This window comes from Lycorma delicatula, chromosome 1 (assembly GCF_047948215.1).
Source record: "Lycorma delicatula isolate Av1 chromosome 1, ASM4794821v1, whole genome shotgun sequence".
Taxonomy (NCBI): domain Eukaryota; kingdom Metazoa; phylum Arthropoda; class Insecta; order Hemiptera; family Fulgoridae; genus Lycorma; species Lycorma delicatula.
In genome coordinates this window covers 212,703,838-212,722,162 of record NC_134455.1, presented here as the reverse complement: position 1 = coordinate 212,722,162, position 18,325 = coordinate 212,703,838, and the positions used below count along the sequence as shown (strand labels likewise).

Sequence of the window (18,325 nt, the reverse complement as noted above, 5' to 3'; positions counted from 1 at the left end):
ACATTCAAACGGTCGAACGGATTTCAATACATAATCTTGTCCAGATTTTTTCCTTAATTCTTAAACGTATAGTAAAAAGCCGCAGCGGTTACTATTGAAATCATCTCGATTGACTTGTTAGGAAAATAAAATGACTACCAGTTATTGATTTACGTGTACCACTAGATGAAGTATGAAATGACTAGCTTTATAATTACTTGTTGAATTATGCAACAGTATTTCGACTGAGATAAGCTGACGGGCACCGATTGGTATAAAAAAAAATTAAAAGACAGCTAATAAAGTTTTTTTTGACCCTATCATGAAGTTTTAAATGCTTCCTCACTCGTTGTAAACAGAAAAACAGGTAAAAACAAGCATTTTTTAATATTATCCTTACAAATTATTTCAAGCGGTACATTTTTTGAAGAAAAACAACCAATCCTTCGGCGCGTTTACATGCAATTCAATATAAACTGTGGTTTCGGGTAAAGAACAGCGCAACAGTGCTATTCTTGTTCCTTTTTTTGCTTGTTATTATTACTACTTTATATGGTTTCGTTTGAGAGTCAAATATGTGAAGAATGCCAAAAAATATATTTTGTCTCAGTCTATTAGAATTTGTTTTTAATTTAAATATTAAACTTTAGACATATATAACATTACACTCCTTTGCAATATACCGTGTTGTATTATTTAAATAAAGAATATTAACAAAAATCAATTTTCTATGAAAGCGATTTATGATATTTTTATATTTTTCTCAAGTAGCGTATGTAAGAAGCTATATAAGAAAAAACAATCAATAATTCCTTTTACTACAACTTATGTGAATAACTACTTCTTTATTTTATACGAGGTTACGCAATCGGTATTAAAAATAATGTACACCTAACACACAACGTTCATTGGAATACTAATCGCGAGAACAGGCGACTCGATAAAAATGGATGTACGGTAAATAATTTTATTTAAATGTTATTTATCAAAACAGTACTTTGATGGAATACCGGTTACGTTTATTTACTCCATTCTTCAAATCGTATGAGTAAGAATTATGATCTGAACAACTATTTTTAATGTAAAACGTAGAAACGAGTCTAGTATAAATGATCACATGAGTTTATTTTACGTAACCTGTAATTCTCATCACTTTATTATATAATAAACATCACTGGTTTGAACCGAATAAGACAAGCTTAAAGAATGAAGATTTATATTAGATCGACCTGTATTTAATTGTAGATTTCTTTATTCATTCTTATTTCAGAGGTCTGCAAATGTATCTAAATATATGAATAAAAAATAATGAATGATACGCGTAATAATTGTTCTACCTTTACATACATAATCTTACTCGCGAATATTACTCGTTGGGGGTTCACCCGTACGTTATTAACAAATACGAAAGCATAACAAATGAGATTATAACTGTAAGTTAATACACTCAGACATGCGAAGAATTAAAATACTATAAATGTGGTTGATTAATAAGTTCACTGTTAAATTAAATATTTACATATTTTTTAACTAAAATTAAAAATTAATGATTTATCGTTAATATCTCACGTTTACAAATAAGTAAAATTAAAATATTTTTATTTTCAGCAATTTTGTCCCTTTTTAAACGTGAAAACCATGGCGGTATCTTCTTTTATAATTGTATTTTAAAAAATGATTCAGTTTTAATTTCTAATTGAGAATAATATTTTTTGAATGTATTGTAAACAAGTTTACATTTATATTTTTACTTCCTTATACGAAGTAAAGGAAGTATTTCGCAAAAAATTTCGGTTTTCAGATTTCAACGGAAATATCCATTTTGACCATCCCTGAATCCATTTTGACTAGTTTCGACGTGACGTCTGTACGTACGTATGTGTACGTGTGTATCTCGCATAATTCAAAAATGATTTAGCCCTAGACTGTTGAAATTTTGAATTTAGGACTGTTGTAACATCTAGTTGTGCACCTCCACTTTTGATTGCAATCGACTTAGCCAAAAATGTGTATACAGTCAGACTTCTAAATGAAGCGGGGTTTCAATTTTGAAACATTTGGATTTTGAAATTTTTCTTAACTGCAGTAATAAGCCCTCATTGAGAGCTTTTCAACGATATATCGTAAGTGGTATTATTTTCATTGGTTCCAGAGTTAGAGCCAAATAAAATTTTAATTAATGAAATATTTGGATCTTACAAATGGAAGGCACGTCAGTTCGAACCCGACTTCTAATATATATATATATTTTAACTCTTTTTTTTTTTAATTTAAATATGTTGATTTATTAATAATTATTAACCTCTGATTGTAAAAAAATTTTAACAATAAATAATAATTTAATTTTTTTTTTGTCTGCAGTCATTTGACTGGTTTGATGCAGCTCTCCTAGATTCCCTATCTGGTGCTAGTCGTTTCATTTCGGTATACCCCCTAAATCCTACATCCCTAACAATTTGTTTTATATATTACAAACGTTGCCTGCCTGCACAATTTTTTCCTTCCACCTGCTCCTCCAATATTATAGAGACTGTTCCAGGATGCCTTAATATGTGGCTGATAAATCTGTCTTCTTTTAACTATACTTTTCCAAATGCTTCTTTCTTCATCGATTTGCCGCAACACCTATTCATTTGTCACTTTATCCACCCATTTGATTTTTAACATTCTCCTATAGCACCACATTTCAAAAGCTTCTAATCTTTTCTTCTCAGGTACTCCGATCGTCCAATTTTCACTCCATATAAACCTATGCTCCAAACATATGCTTTCAAAAATCTTTTCCTGACATTTAAATTAATTTTTGATGTATTAATTTTGGCTTGGTTATTTCTACTACATTTCATTACTTAGGTTTTGTTCTTGTTTATTTTCATGCGGTAGTTCTTGCGTAGGACTTCATCCATGCCGTTCATTGTTCTTTCTAAATCTTTTTTACTCTCAGCTAGAATTACTACATCATCCGCAAATCATAGCATCTTTATCTATTCACCTTGTACTGTTACTCCAGATCTAAATTTTTCTTTAACATCATTAACTGCTAGTTCTATGTAAATATTAAAAAGTAACGGGGATAGGGAACATCCTTGTTGAACTCACTTTCTTATTACGGCTTCCTTTTTGTTTTCTTCAATTATTACAGTTGCTGTTTGATTCCTGTAAATGTTAGCGGTCGTTCTATCTCTGTATTTGAACCCTAATTTTTTTAAAATTTTGAACATTTTATTCCAGTCTACGTTATCGAATGCCTTTTCTAGGTCTATAAATGCCAAGTATGTTGGTTTGTTTTTCTTTAATCTTCCTTCTACTATTAATCTATGCGCTAAAATTGCTTCCCTTGTCCCTATACTTTTCCTGAAACCAAATTGGTCTTCTTCTAACACTTCTTCCACTCTCCTCTCAATTCTTCTGTACAGAATTCTAGTTAAGATTTTTTATGCATGGCTAATTAAGCTAATTGTTCTCTATTCTTCACATTTATCCGCTCCTGTTTTCTTTGGTATCATGACTACAACACTCTTTTTGAAGTCTGATGGAACTTCCCCTTTTTATTAAATATTACACACCAGTTTGTATAATCTATCAATCGCTTCCTCACCTGAACTACGCAGTAATTCTTCAGGTATTCCGTTTATTCCAGGAGCCTTTTTGCCATTCAAATCTTTTAATGCTCTCTTAAATTCAGATCTCAGTATTGTTTCTCCCCTTTTCATACTCATCACCTTCCTCTTCTTCCTCTATAACACCATTTTCTAATTCATTCCTCCATATAATTTTTCAATATATTCCACCCACCTATCGACTTTTCCTTTCATATTATAAATCAGTGTACCATCTTTGTTTAACACATTATTAGATTTTAATTTATGTACCCCAAAATTTTTCCTTAACTTTCCTGTATGCTCCGTCTATTTCACCAATGTTCATTTCTCTTTCCACTTCTGAACACTTTTCTTTAATCTACTCTTTTTCGCTAGTTTGCACTTCCTGTTTATAGTATTCTTATTGTCGATAGTTCATTTTACTTTTTTTCATCACCAGCATTCTTACATTTTCTATGTTCATCCATCAGCTGCAATATATCATCTGAAATCCAAAGTTTTCTGTCAGTTCTCTTTGTTCTGCCTAAATTCGCTTCTGCTGATTTAAGAATTTCCTTTTTAACATTCTCCCATTCTTCTTCTACATTTCCTACCATCTTTTTTACTCAGACCTCTTATGATGTCCTCCTCAAAAATCTTCTTTACCTCCTCTTCCTAAAGCTTCTCTAAATTCCATCGATTCATCTGACACCTTTTCTTTATATTTTTAAACCCCAATCTACATTTCATTATCACCAAATTATGGTCGCTATCAATGACTGCTCCAGGGTAAGTTTTGCAGTCGACGAGTTGATTTCTAAATCTTTGCTTAACGTTGATATAATCTATCTGATACCTTGCAGTATCGCCTGGCTTTTTCCAAGTGTATATTCTTCTATTATGATTTTTAAATTGGGTGTTGGCAATTACTAAATTATACTTTGTGCAAAACTCGATAAGTAGGTCCCCTCTTTCATTCCTTTTGCCCAGCCCTTATTCACGCACTATATTTCCTTCCTTGCCTTTTCCAATGCTTGCATTCCAATCTCCAACTATTATTAAATTTTCATACCCTTTTATGTGTTTAATTGCTTCATAAATTTCCTTGTATACACACTCTACCTCACCATCATCATCATCATGGGTGCTTGTAGGCATATAGACATTAACAATCATTGTCGGTTTAGGTTTTGATTTTATCCTTATTGCAATGATTCTATCGCAATGCATTTTGGAATACTTTACTGTCTCCCTATCTTCTTGTTCATTACGAAACCTACTCCTGCCTGCCTATTATTTGAAGATGAGTTAATTAATTTAAAATCACCTGACCAAAAGTCGTTTTCCTCTTCCCACGGAACCTCACTAATTCCTACTACATCTACATTTATCCTATCCATTTCCCTCTTTAAATTTTTTAACCTACCAGTATTTTTTAGACTTCTAACATTCCACGCTCCGACTCATAGAAGGTTATTTTTTAATTTTATGGTGACCCTTTCCTTAGCAGTCCCCACCCGGAGATCCAAACGGGGGATTAGTTTACCTCCGGAATATTTTAATCAAGGAAGGCATCTTTGATATATGAAAATGCAGAACTACATTTTCTTGAAAAAATTAGTTTTAGTTTTTCATTGCTTTCAGCTGCGCAGTACTCAGGGGATTGAGTGATGTTGATATGGCCGTTTAAGTCTTCCTGACCTACGCCCTTAACAACTACTGAAAGAGCTGCTGCCCTCTTTCAGGAATCATTCCTTAGTCTGGCTCTCAACAGATACCTCTTCGATATGGTTGCACGGTCGGTGCAGCTGCTCTGTATCACTGAGCACTCAAGCCCCCTCACCAACGGCAAAGTCTCATGATTCATAGAGGGAGAATAATTAAATAACAACAATAAAAAAAAAATATGAAGAAAAAATCAGAAATTATTAGTGAAATAAAATTTTATATACTTTTCATTTTAATTCCAAAATTTTTACAATGAGAGATTAATAATTATTAATAAATCAATATATTCAAATTAAAAAAAAAAGTTAAAAAAAATGTATGTACTTACATAAGAAGTCGGGTGCGAGCCGACATGTGCATGGTTACGCATCCGACACGTTCTCACTTACACCACAAATCAACTTGAGCGACATGTTACAAAATTAATATATATTAACTAATATAAAATGCTAAGGAAATTTTTAGGGCCATTTTTCGTGAGTATAATTGAATATTATGTGTTAGTATTTTGTGATAAAGACACATAAACAGTGATATGGAGCTTAGATACCATATACTGATTTAACATTTTATAGAAAAAGGTCACTATAGTTATTTTCTTTCAGAATTAGAAATAATTTGCTTAAGAAAAACAATTTTTTTTAAGCATTAAGCATGATCTTAATATAACTAAAAATTTAGTAACCTTTTCCAGTTTTGTTTTTATTTTCATTGAATCTAATGGAAAAAAAAAATATGTATATATATATATATATATATATAAATGATTATATGTATGTGTGAATAGGTAACATCTACTTGGTTCTCCATTTCTCCTGTATAAATACATAATCTTTTTTATTTATCCATTTTTTTTTCAGTTTAATTGATAATAAATATCACTACAAAAATCAATAACCTTCTCCTGTTTCGTTTTTGTTTTCATTTTGTTGATGGTTACATTTAAAAAAATTAAAATTAGATAGATATAAGACTTTCATTTATTTAAAGAGTAATAAAGGGACTTTTACTCTCTCCTAATATTTTAGGTAAGATTGTTGAATTAATAATTGTATAAATATTCGATATTAATAAAAACTAATAGTTCAGCAACTGTATAACTGTCCACTTCATTTAAGAATTGGAGGTCGTATCTCACTTTCAGATGAAATAAGTTTAAATGAAGTGCAGCAAAAAATGTATATATGTAATTTAATAGGCGTACAAGGAAGTAGCGTGGTGTTCAAATCAGATTTTTTATTTTATTTTTTCAAGTAGAAGAGATTTTTTATCAATATATAAATCAAAATCTTATTTTTTTTTATTAAGTTCAGTGATTTTTTTTAATTTAATTTTTATATTTTATATCAGTTAAATTTTTAAATTACGTATAAATTGAAATGAGCAGATTGAATTGAAATTATAATTAACAGTTGCTTATTCTTTATGGCCTGATATTGCCTAAAAATTGAGATAATGAAATTTTCCTATACTGAATATATTCGTAAATATAATCGTATATATATTAAATATATTCGTAATATATACTGAATATATTTGTTAAATGATGGCATATTTAACATCGCATTTCAAATACTTTCTTTATACCATTATTGTTGGGAAAATCAGACGAATTAACTGTTATACTTATTTTGCGATTACTACCGATATTTTTTTTTATAGCTGAAACTTCAAATAATTTGTGTACCGAAAGGGAGGTCTGTTGTGTAATCCTTATTAGGTTGGATCAAAATGACCTAAAACTACTAAATTGCACAGAATTATGGAACTTTTATAATGTAAAATTACTTAAAAAAGAAAAAGGAAATTTTATTTTGAATGAAATGCTTATCATTAAATTGCCGCAATAATTGCTTATCATTAAATATTTGCAGAATAATTAAACTATTATTACGAAAACCCAAATTTTTACCGTAGGCAAACGAATGGCGCCTAAGTTTAGATTTCATATTAGATGAAATAAAAAAAAAACAAATTTACAAATTAGAAATACAAAATTATACAGGTATTTTATAATAAGAAAAATACATACAGTATTTACAGATGTGACCAAGATAAAAATCTTCCGGTACATTAACAGAACATATTACGTAATCAAAAGTCGCATAAATTAATAACTTGGCATAATTAAAATTCACAAATAATAAGCACAAACAATAATTCTAGCGTAAATGCAACAAAAATAAGGATTGTAAAAATAATTTTATTATCTTTAATACTAACTTTTATCAAAAACACGTCTTTTTAATGTTATCTCAGATATGTTTCAGACAAGTACTGGGTGGAGAAAAAAACTTTCCCAATTTATATAAATATCATAACTCCACCCATTTCTTTTTAAATTAACAAGTATTTGTTCATTAATTTATCCTCTTCTGGAATTAACCAAACTTAATCTCACTTGATTTTATGGTTTCAGAATTAAAGTAGGAAATTTCAAGAATAGTTGAACGTAATGGTTTATAAGTGTTTAAAAAATCTCTAATCATGAAATAATAATATAATAAACAACGAAATTATACAAGTTGCCAAATTTATTGTTTTATTATCCCTATATTTATTAACTATGGGAAAGTAGACAAATTACAGGAATACTGAGAAAAATTAAATTCATTTAAGCAAATAAAACTCTTCAGTTCATGAAACGTTTGATTAACATCACATATAAAATTCGATTACATCCGTTCTTTATAAGTAAAAAGAAGGAAGAATAAAGTTTAATATTGACTATTCCTTAATCTGTTTTAGGAAAACATTGATAAAAAGCATATTTTAAGCATCATCAGGTTTTTTATATTCGTCAAAATGTTAATTATACATTTATTTCGCAGTACTTTTTTTGGATCAGGAAAGACCCCTGGCACAAAAAGTACTGGTTATGATTTTTCTCTTATAAATATATAATTGTTGATTTGAAGAAAAAGTAATCGATAAATTTGCGTAATGAGAATAAAAACATTAAAGTGTAAGAATTAAAAATACTGTAATGAACCTGATTACTTAAACCAGGTAAATCAGGGATTCTTCTTACCACAGTCACATCGGTTAAATCGACGTCTTTCTAAGCGGATCGGAGTTTTGCATTTGATGGTTTGAAGGACACTTAAACAAAACAAGTTTTACCTTTATCATAAAGAACCAGTTCAACATCTATACCCAGGAAACGGTTCGCTTCGCTTGGAGTTCTGCAACTGGTGGAATACAAATTGACAACTCTACAAGTATGTTTTGTTTACCGACAAAGCACATTTCACTCGAGATGGTGTCAACAATTTACCTTCAGCACACATGGGGAGAAGTAAATCCTCGTGAAACGGTAGAAGGCAATTTTCAACATCGATTTAGCGTGAATGTATTATGGTGCGGCCTTTTTCACAATCAGCTGTGCGGACCGTTCATATTACTTGGCCGCTTAAATGCTAAGGTCTACTTGCACTTTCTTCAAGAAGAATTGCCGCAACTGCTTGTAGATGTTCCTCTAGCGCTGAGACGCAAAGTATTCTTCCTGCATGATGGCGCGTCTCACAACTTCTCTTGTACCGTTTCCACTCACTTAAATCATTATTTCCCTGATAAATGGATCGTTCGTGGTGGTCCACATTCCTGGCCACCAAGACCGCTTGATCTAACAGCTTTAGATTGTTGCCTCTGGGGATGAATAAAAAATATTTTACACAAAACAAAAATACGTTCTCGTTAGGAATTAATTGTCGGCATAATAGATGCAGCTAAGCAACTTAATGAATTTCTGTCCCTGAAGACCTAAAAATAGCAACAAAAGTGGTACAGAAGCATGCCAAGAAATGTTTTGAAAATGGCGGGCTCATTTTTGAACATTAATTTTAAACTGGTATGTAGTATAATGCATCTTGGTCTAGTGTACTCTTTATAAATAATATTCGAATTTTTGTAACCTTTCTTTGTTTTATTCAAGTATCTTACATCAAGTTGTTTAAAATTAAATTCTCTACAAGTTTTGTTTAAAAGTTTTATCTGTTTATCGCCCATTTAACAACGTAATTGTACAATAAATATCAAAAACAGTTTTTTTAATCCCATTAATTGATTTCCACCTCAGATTTCTCAAAACCTACTGCAGATACGGTCCTGGAACCTATTTTATTCGATTTTTCAAATCATAAACCATAAAAAAATCACTAATTTTGTTCCCTTAATTTTATTTAGTTCAACCATCTGTAAGATATTTTTAAAAATTATGTAAAACCAGGTAAATCACACTCCTACCAGTCTGTTCTGTAGTGACCTAGCTTACCGCAAACTTTAAAATATTATATTACACATAGATATAAATAAACCACTTTATTAGTCCTAAACATCGAAAATTTAAAAATGTAATAACTGCGTTGAGTTTAAATATTAAATCTACACCATTATGCTATTACATTGTACTAGCAGTTCTATTCTAGACAGATTCTGATAGCTTCAGAAAGATATAATTAAAAAAACAATTTTTATTTTCACAAAATATTAAAAATTGTTAATTTTATAAATAAAATAAGGATAAAAACAACACTCAATTTATTCTTACATTTTTTCTGATGGTGATGTACGTTCTTCTACGTAGGTAATAAAATGATACCGCCCATACAAAAAAATAATGTTTTCTCCAACTCTATTTGCGGTGACTATTTTTTCATTACGGTTGAAAACCGAAAGTTATAGACATGAAAAAATGTTTCATATTATAGGCTACGTGACATATTTCGTGTTTTATTAAAGTGAGATAACCATTTTTAATCGAAAAATTATAAAGGAAAAAGTAAATGATCAACTAAGTGCGTTTTAAAAGCGTATGATAATTATTGGGTGGCTCAGTAATTTATCATATATACACCAATGGCATGTTGTAGTCACCCAATAAAATAACATTTATATTTGGGGAGGTCTAATGCTGTTATGGATGTAAGGTTGAACACGCTACACGAACTAGGGCGGTTGAGTGTGTGTAGTGGTGAAAATTTATTTATAATTCGGTTTCTTAGCTGTTTTTAAACAAAATTTCTTTACCGGATATATTAGTAAGAGATTGGGTTTTGTTTTTGTATAGTTTTTAAGTGACTGGTGTTATTTATTTGTGATTTTTTGGTTGTGCGGGTAGCTTTTATGGTTATCTAGGTCACTTGTATAAGTAGTAGTTGTGACTGAGACTGACTTGGACAGTTAGTATTAATTTATATTAAAGTTATAAATATTTAGTTAAGTTTAAATCGTTTAATTATTATTTATTTTGGTATTTATTAGAGGTTTTTGTTGTTTATTAGTAACTACTTGGCAACCGTTTTGTTTACGTTGTTTCTTAATGGTTGCAGTCTTTGTTTACTTGTCTTTGTATTGGTAGTTATTTTGTTAATGTGTTTCGCCATCACCTACGTCAGTCTGCGTTTTGTGTTTAGGATACTGTTTTTGTTGTGTTTGTGATTTCAGAAATGTTTGAGACTGAAGGAAAAATGGGTAAGTCCAAACGAGCTAAACCTCGCGAGGAGATTACGGAAAAGACTGAGGTTAGTCTAGACGACTCTTCATCGTCTTTTAGTAATTAGGAGTCGCGAGTAAGTGCTTCTGGTTCTTCGCGGGCTGGAAAGGATAAAAATCAATTAATGATTGAGAAGTTTTCTAAATGTAATGGGAGGGTTGGAGGTTCAGTCCCGTTAGTACGGGCGTTCGAAGAGAAGTATGACTTCTTAATTCAATTTTTGGAAAACCCAATAAGTATTATGGTTAATGTACGAGGTAAGATTCTCCCTAAGATCAGGGAACTCAAAACCCATTGTTGAGGCCTTGACTCAAGGCTATGAAAAATTGGCTATAAGCCTGAGGTGAGAGAGGTTGTACGGTTCCACAGCAGGGGTTGCCTCAGCGTAAACGGTACGCAGAGGTGCTGAAAGAGAGGCGGAAGACTAGTCTGTCCCGCAAGCAGCCAGAGGTTGTGTTCGTCAACTTAAAGGAGGAGGCAACTACTAAAATAACTAAAGAGATGAAGGACGAATTTCAGGTCGTCCTTCGACAAAAGAGCCAGAACCTGAGAATTCGTAATATTAAACCCTTTTTCGTAACGAAAAAGGGTTTATTTGTCATTGCTAAAGACAAATAAACTGTGCAGGTCATCTCTGACTCCTTTAAAATTAGAAAGTCTGAATGAAAGTAGACCTTAAAGGCAAGAGGCGTCCTAATGTGATTGCGTATGATATAGATCGACGGTTGTCTCAGGAAGAATTAATGGCTCTCATTAGGCAGCAAAGTAACTCAGATGGTAACTAAACACACCAACAAAGTAACTAGTACACCCAGTAGAACTGGGTGTACTATAATTTTATTTCGTTAAATGATAAGATTTGGTCAGTTAAATGCACAGGATGCTTACGTTGCTCAGGTTGAGTTTGGAGATATTGTATTACATAAAGGATTGGATGTTGTTTTGTTACAGTATCCATATATTGTGTCCGGTGATCTGCCAGGTTTTTCTGGTTGGAAGAGGTTTTATTGTGGTTCTGAAAGCATGTCCACTGTTTTATGCAGAATGGAACTTGATTGTGTTTTTATTAGACAGCTCTCGAATAATTATCATGTCGTTGTCTGTGCGGATGTTCAGAACTTGCATCTGTCTGTTGCTGGTGCATATTCCCAGTAGAGCGATCATGTTGATCGTTATCTTGAGGTCTGGGATAAAACCCTACGATTCTCTGGCACTGGTCCAATCTTTATAGGTGCGGATGTGAATGCTAAGTCACTCTTGTGGCATAGCAGTTTCACCGATGATAGCAGTGAATTAATAGAGGGCTTTTTAGCACAGCATGATCTACAGGTACATAATGTACCAGGTGGGTTGCCCATCTACGTAAGTATGGTAGATGGGCGTCTATTGTTTCATGGAGCAAACATCAATGTTACCGTTGGTAGGTTTATCCCTGCCAATGTTTGAAATTGGAAGTTAATTGATGATTGCTCAAGTGATCATCGATTAATTGTCTATGAGATTGCTGGTGGCTTGACTGAGCGCTGCCGATGTAAAACGTTGCGGTTCAGCAGGGTCGTTTCCTGCCCGTCGGGACATCAACTTCAAGTTGCACTAAGAGGAGCTACGTCACTTGAGACCGACCGAAGTAACGTCTTCCAGGCTGTTATCGGTTGCTCTCAAGTGGTTAAATAAAAATAAAAAAAAACGCTCGCGTTTCTGGAACAGGCTTACGGACTGGATGAAATTTGTTTGTTAATTTTATTTCGACCAGGCTCCGAGTTTTGGATCGGAGTCTGGATGTTTTGGATTTGGAAGATCTGGCAGTTGGTTTGTCGGCGGCTTTTATTGATGCCGCTGTGTTCAATTTCCCGAAGTTCCGGTCAAGAGAGGATTGCATCATGGTGGAATAGGGAACTGTCAGGCATGAAGAGAGCTGTTTGTCGTTCGCGGAGAGTTTCTCAACGTAAGTGTGATCCGGAACGACGGGCAGTTCTTGTTGCTGAATATAGAAATCTGAGATCTCATTATTTTCATAAAGGTCGAGCTTCGAAAAGGAAATCCTGGCGTTCCTGAGCAGGGGAACAGGGTTCCCTGAAGCATAATATGTAGGATCTTGGGACATAAACGACGAAAGGACTTTCTTCTGTCTGCTCTCTCGACCAGGTTAGGTGCGGATACTTCTGAAATTTTACACAAATTACTAGACGATTTACTACCTGATGATAGTGAGGCTGGAGAGACGGCATATCATCTGCGGGTGTGGCGAGAGGTCGCTCAGTTACGCGAGGGTGCAGTGTCTTTTGACATTAACGAGGCTGAAGTGCGTCAAGCAATCTGTAGCTTAGGTAGAGGCAAGGCCCCAAGCTTTGATGGAATAAAGGCGAAGCTTCTTGTTCGCTCGGTTGAGGTGAGTGTGAGAGTTGTCACACGAATTTTTAATAAATTGTTGTTTGGTGGATACTTCCCTGTGTGTTGGAAGAAGGGGATTGTAAAATTGTTGCTTAAAGGTGGCGACGAGGATCCTGCCGTTACCTCTTCGTACAGATCCTTGACGTTGCTTCCGATTATTGGTAAGGTCTTTGAAAAGGTACTGTATCTGCTTATAAAGGAGAGATTAACCTCGCAAAGGTTATTGATGAAGAATCAGTATGGATTTCGTCCCGGAATGGGTGCTGAAGACGCCATATTTCGTATGATGAATGTGGCAACAACCAGTGAGACGGAATATGTTCTGGGCATTTTCCTGGACATTTCCGGAGCATTTAATAATTTATAGTGGCCTTCTGCTGTTTACCAATTCCATAAAAGAGAATGTACTGTAAGTGAATTGCAAGTTATGCAAAGTTACTTTAGTCATTAGGATGTGCTGCTCTGTGAGGGCAGCCCCCAGGGCAGTGTGTTGGGTCCTTTATTATGGGTGGTTCTCTAAAAAGAACTCTACATAGATTGTTTTTACCGATTTCTAAAGATTAACATAAATCATATTATTTAAATAAACAATTAGATAATTTAAATAATGATATTTTTTAAAGATATCTTTGATTAATTTAATATTTATACACTGTATTATTATTGTAATTTCATTTATAATTGTAATGTCTTGATATATTCTTAATCTGTTGAATAATCTATTGTTACAACCTAAAATACATATTAATGTAATTATTACATGCTCATACTGGTCTAAACGATTTACCGACTAGCTATTATACCACATACATATACAAACACACACAACACAAACAATAGATTCATACATATCAATTAGGAAAATAATTGGAATGAGATGCTCGCCAATGAATACACCTATACATGTGTAGGTGTATCATAAGGACATTTTTAAAGAAATCCTAAATCTCTATGATTATAGGTACAATAAGCAAGCAGTATAAGTTGCCAGATTTATTAGTAAAGACTATTAAGTTACACATGTACTTACATGTTACAAGAAAATTATGGTTGATAAAGCAATTTTATATATATTTGAGCTCTATGATTATTATTTATTATTCACTATTATTTTAAATGCAGACCAGTGTGTATATACTTTGAAACTACGTATATATTCAATAATTCAACTATTAGTGATATGTATACTTGTTTATTATTCATGTTATATTGTATAATATATATTTATAATTATTATTATTAGTTTACTGAGATTACAAAACATTGGTTTTTATATTATGTTATTAGCTGTAACCTTTGATTGTTATTTATGTTAACATAGCATTTATCTTTTCAATCTATAATACATGTTTACAATTATATTATTATATAGAACTTACAAGTATTGTTATATAGATCACAAAGATTTATATTATTTCATGTAATACTTCATTACAATATTATGAAAGAAAAATTCTTGGGATTTTTGACTGGCAGTTATGTTCATTCCCATGTTTTGTTTCCTCCTTATTTAAGATAATCAAACTAACTCTCTCTTCTTCTTACTTCATAAAAGTATATAAATTTATTATTTTCAGTTACTGAGTTATTTAAATATGATATAAACATTATGATATAACACTATGTAAATATGATATCAACCAATACAAATGCAAAATATATCCTGTGTAACAATATTATAATCAAGATACATATGTGTTAAATTATTCTCAAAATAAATATATTTTCAAGAATAACAATCAGTTTAATTAAAGATATAATCGAGCCAGTGCCGTAAGTTCAGAATAATGATAGGTGCCCTCTTTATTAAATGCGTGTGTTGAGGGTGGTCAACTCCGACCGCCAGATCAATCACCCACGTGAAAGTGGTCTACTTTAGATCAGTTATGTCCTCTACTAACTCAAAAGACTGAAAAATGTCCTTTGGCCACACCCTCAGGATTAACTTCTCAATGTCTCCGTCGTTTACACCCTCCTCAATAGCCTGTCTGAGGTCTCCACCCGAGTAAATCGCGGGACCATCGAAACTACCTTCAAACTACCGTCTGGGTCGCCACTACTCGGAGGTCCCCAACGGCCATGCCCTCCGGTCTCGTACGTGTCTGTGGGCCTCTTCCACTGCATCAGGCCTAGGAACTGCTCTGTCGTGGACTCCGTAACAATCTCGTCCAGAACATCTCTAAACATCTCGACCAACCTACCGACCCCTTCCAAATTCTGCAAAAACTCCTTGATTGCTACCTTTGTGTTAGAATTTTGGCAGACAAGCTAACTCAACTCCTTGAGATATATATAAAGAACCTTCGTGTTGAAAGCCAAACACTTCGCCTGTTTTTTAAGGTTCTTTGTTCTGTTTTGTTTCGTTTTTATATTTTTATGTTTCGTGTTGTGTGTTGAACTGGCTTTACGTTCTACGGATAGGAAGTTCAGTTCCTTTGTTTAGTTAAGTCCTTTAAGTCTTACTTAAGACTCGGTAAGATGTTTTGTTTTGAGTTCATAAAATAGTAGTACACTGTTGGGAATGTCAATCGTGGCATTCACATCGGTTTTCATTAAAGCTTATTAAATTTGTTTCTTGATTTTTGAGTTAATTCAAGAGGACTTTGAGTAAATTGAATTGTAGAACAAAATTGTCGTCGTTGTGATCAACATTTGTTTTGTTGGCATGAGAATAGTATTTTTAGTAACAGTATTTCAAATAACGAGTACATAGTCTAACTGAAGTTAGAAATTGAAGAGTCTTTTGTGAAACGTTCGTTGTTAAAGAAAGACATGAGGATCGGCCTCTGCGAATCTGTTAATTTGATAGTTGAGGGTTGTAAGTTAACCCTCAACTTAGGAGGATGGAAGCCATCGTGGTTGCAGGAAGCCATATAAAGGCGATAGTAAGTTGTGTAAATACACTGATGGAAATATCTGCCAAGGTATTGGATTCGGTGGCATCCTGACAGAGGCCAAACTAATGATTGTGATTTGTTATCATGTTCTAAAAGACAACCTCCGGTAAAGCCAATCAGGGCTATGAAAGAAAGGGTGAGCGACCGGGATCGTCAGAAAGCGGGTGTTTTCCCCTATGGGGGTCAGGAATAACGAACCTAAGCAGTTACTCAACGTTGTTATATTTTCAAGATTTTAATTTAAAGATCATTCTGTTGCAAACTTTTAATATCCTAAGCAGTATATCACGATTACCTGATGTTTTTAAAATCCTACATTTATATTAATGCTTTACATTTTGTAGTACAGTATTTTATAAATTTATTCAGTACAATACACAAAAATATTTTTAGAAACATTTAGTTGAATGTTACCAATAAAATCTGATGTGGGCAGCACATACTTCCTTGTATGCCTATTAAATTACATATACATATTTTTTTAGAATGAAAAGAAGATAAAATTTTCTTTCATTAATAACTTCTGATATTTTTTCATTTGTTTTTATTGTTATTAGTATAACAATAGTATTATAAGTACCACTTGTGATATATCGTGAAAAGCTCTCAATGAGGGGTATTACTGCAGTTAAGTAAAAGTCCAAAACCCAATTTGTTTTGGATTTGGGCTTTTTTGGATACTTTTGGTTCAGTCGATTGCAATCAAAAGGGGAGATGCACAAGTAAATGTTACAATAGTACTAAATTCAAAATTTCAACACATCCTATAGCTAGTCGTTTTTGAATTATGCAAAATACATACATACGTACGTATAGACGTCACGCCGAAACTAGTCAAAATGGATTCTGGATGGTCATAATGATATATCCGTTGAAATCTGGAAACCGAAATTTTTCGCGATCGCAATACTTCCTTTACTTCATAAAAGAAAGTAAAAAAGTATGGTTTAACTTAATTTTCAAGGAAAAAAGTTATCTGCGTAAAATATTTTAACCCAACAAAACATAATTTGAACAAATTCTACATATTTTTGAAATAAGAGAAAAAAGTATTTACTCATTCTCATTTTTAAATAAAATTTCAATATATTTGATTGAGCTTTTTTTGAGAAAAAATATCTAATTTACTTATAAATTACATAGTTATATTTATAGATACTAAGAGAGAGAGAGAGAGAGAGTGAGATGGTAAGTAGACAGTAAAAGTGAAAGTAAAAACATAGGACAATATTTGAAATGACAATTAACATAATATACTGTGTTTAGCGTAAGAGCTATCCTAGCCGTTGTTTGTAGTAGTGAGATTTTACTGCTGCATCTGCGATTGTTTAGTGCAGTAATGTAACCGGGTGACTCAATTTGTTAGTCCTGAGGCCACACAACTACTTAAAACTTAATCTTCTATCGTGTTTTTGTGAATAGTGATATAACAACTTTAATTGTTGCTGCCATGTAATTAATTTGTAAATTACTCGATACAGTCGGCGCCAAATGAAAGCAACAAATAATAAATGATCATTCTTAATTATTTACTGTTATTTATTTATTTACTTTTATTAGGTTGTTTTAGGCTAATTCTTTAAGCATAATTCGTAAATATTCGTTAATCGGCATATAAACATCTTAATTCATCGGCTTTTTGAACTTTTTGAAAAGCTAATAACTTTTTTTTAAAACCTAACAAGCTTTTAAAACTGACTAGCCTATATCTTTTTTTATTTTCTAAGTTTTGTATGTTATTTTCGGGCTTCTGTACATTTAAACTCTTTGTTTTTTATTTAACTGTTATATTTGAGCGGAGAATTAATCCCAGTGTATTGCATTTATTACTTTGTTTTCTGTATGGTGTTTTTGTTATATTTGAATCTGTTTAAAGGGTAATTTGTTTCTAAATTAAAATTTAAAAATGACTGATTAATGACTTTAACTTCCATTATAAAACATAAAAGTTGGAAGCCATTAAAAAGTGAAGAAATGCTACTATTTTTAATGTGTTTAATTCTCTACAGAACGAACATTCCTTTTTACCCATAAAGATAGAGGAAATGACATCCGAACTGACTGGCCTGTAGACATTTAGTGTTCACAACGTAAGGAATGAGATTAAAGAAACTGGTAAATTGCAGACTCTAAACAAGAAAAGGAAAAGAAGCAAACCCGTCTTTCGTAGTGCAACGAATTTGTAAAAAGTGCTGTTAGATTGAAGGTAACAATTTTTTCAGAAACAATGAAACGCCAACCCTAAAAATATTTAT

General features: G+C 32.3%; 1 protein-coding gene across 4 annotated transcripts in view; it reads right to left on the bottom strand.

Annotated features, from left to right (window-relative positions):
- Positions 1–18,325, bottom strand: part of Fa2h (Fatty acid 2-hydroxylase) — a 159,452-nt gene that overhangs the window by 55,570 nt on the left and 85,557 nt on the right. Inside the window, exon 1 of one of the 4 annotated variants that reach the window (XM_075371641.1) lies at positions 7,321–7,409. The exons of the other annotated variants lie outside the window; for them this stretch is intronic. The gene's annotated coding sequence lies outside the window, so the exon portion shown is untranslated. Of the gene's footprint in view, positions 1–7,320; positions 7,410–18,325 lie in introns of those variants that run through there. 4 annotated transcript variants of the gene reach the window in all.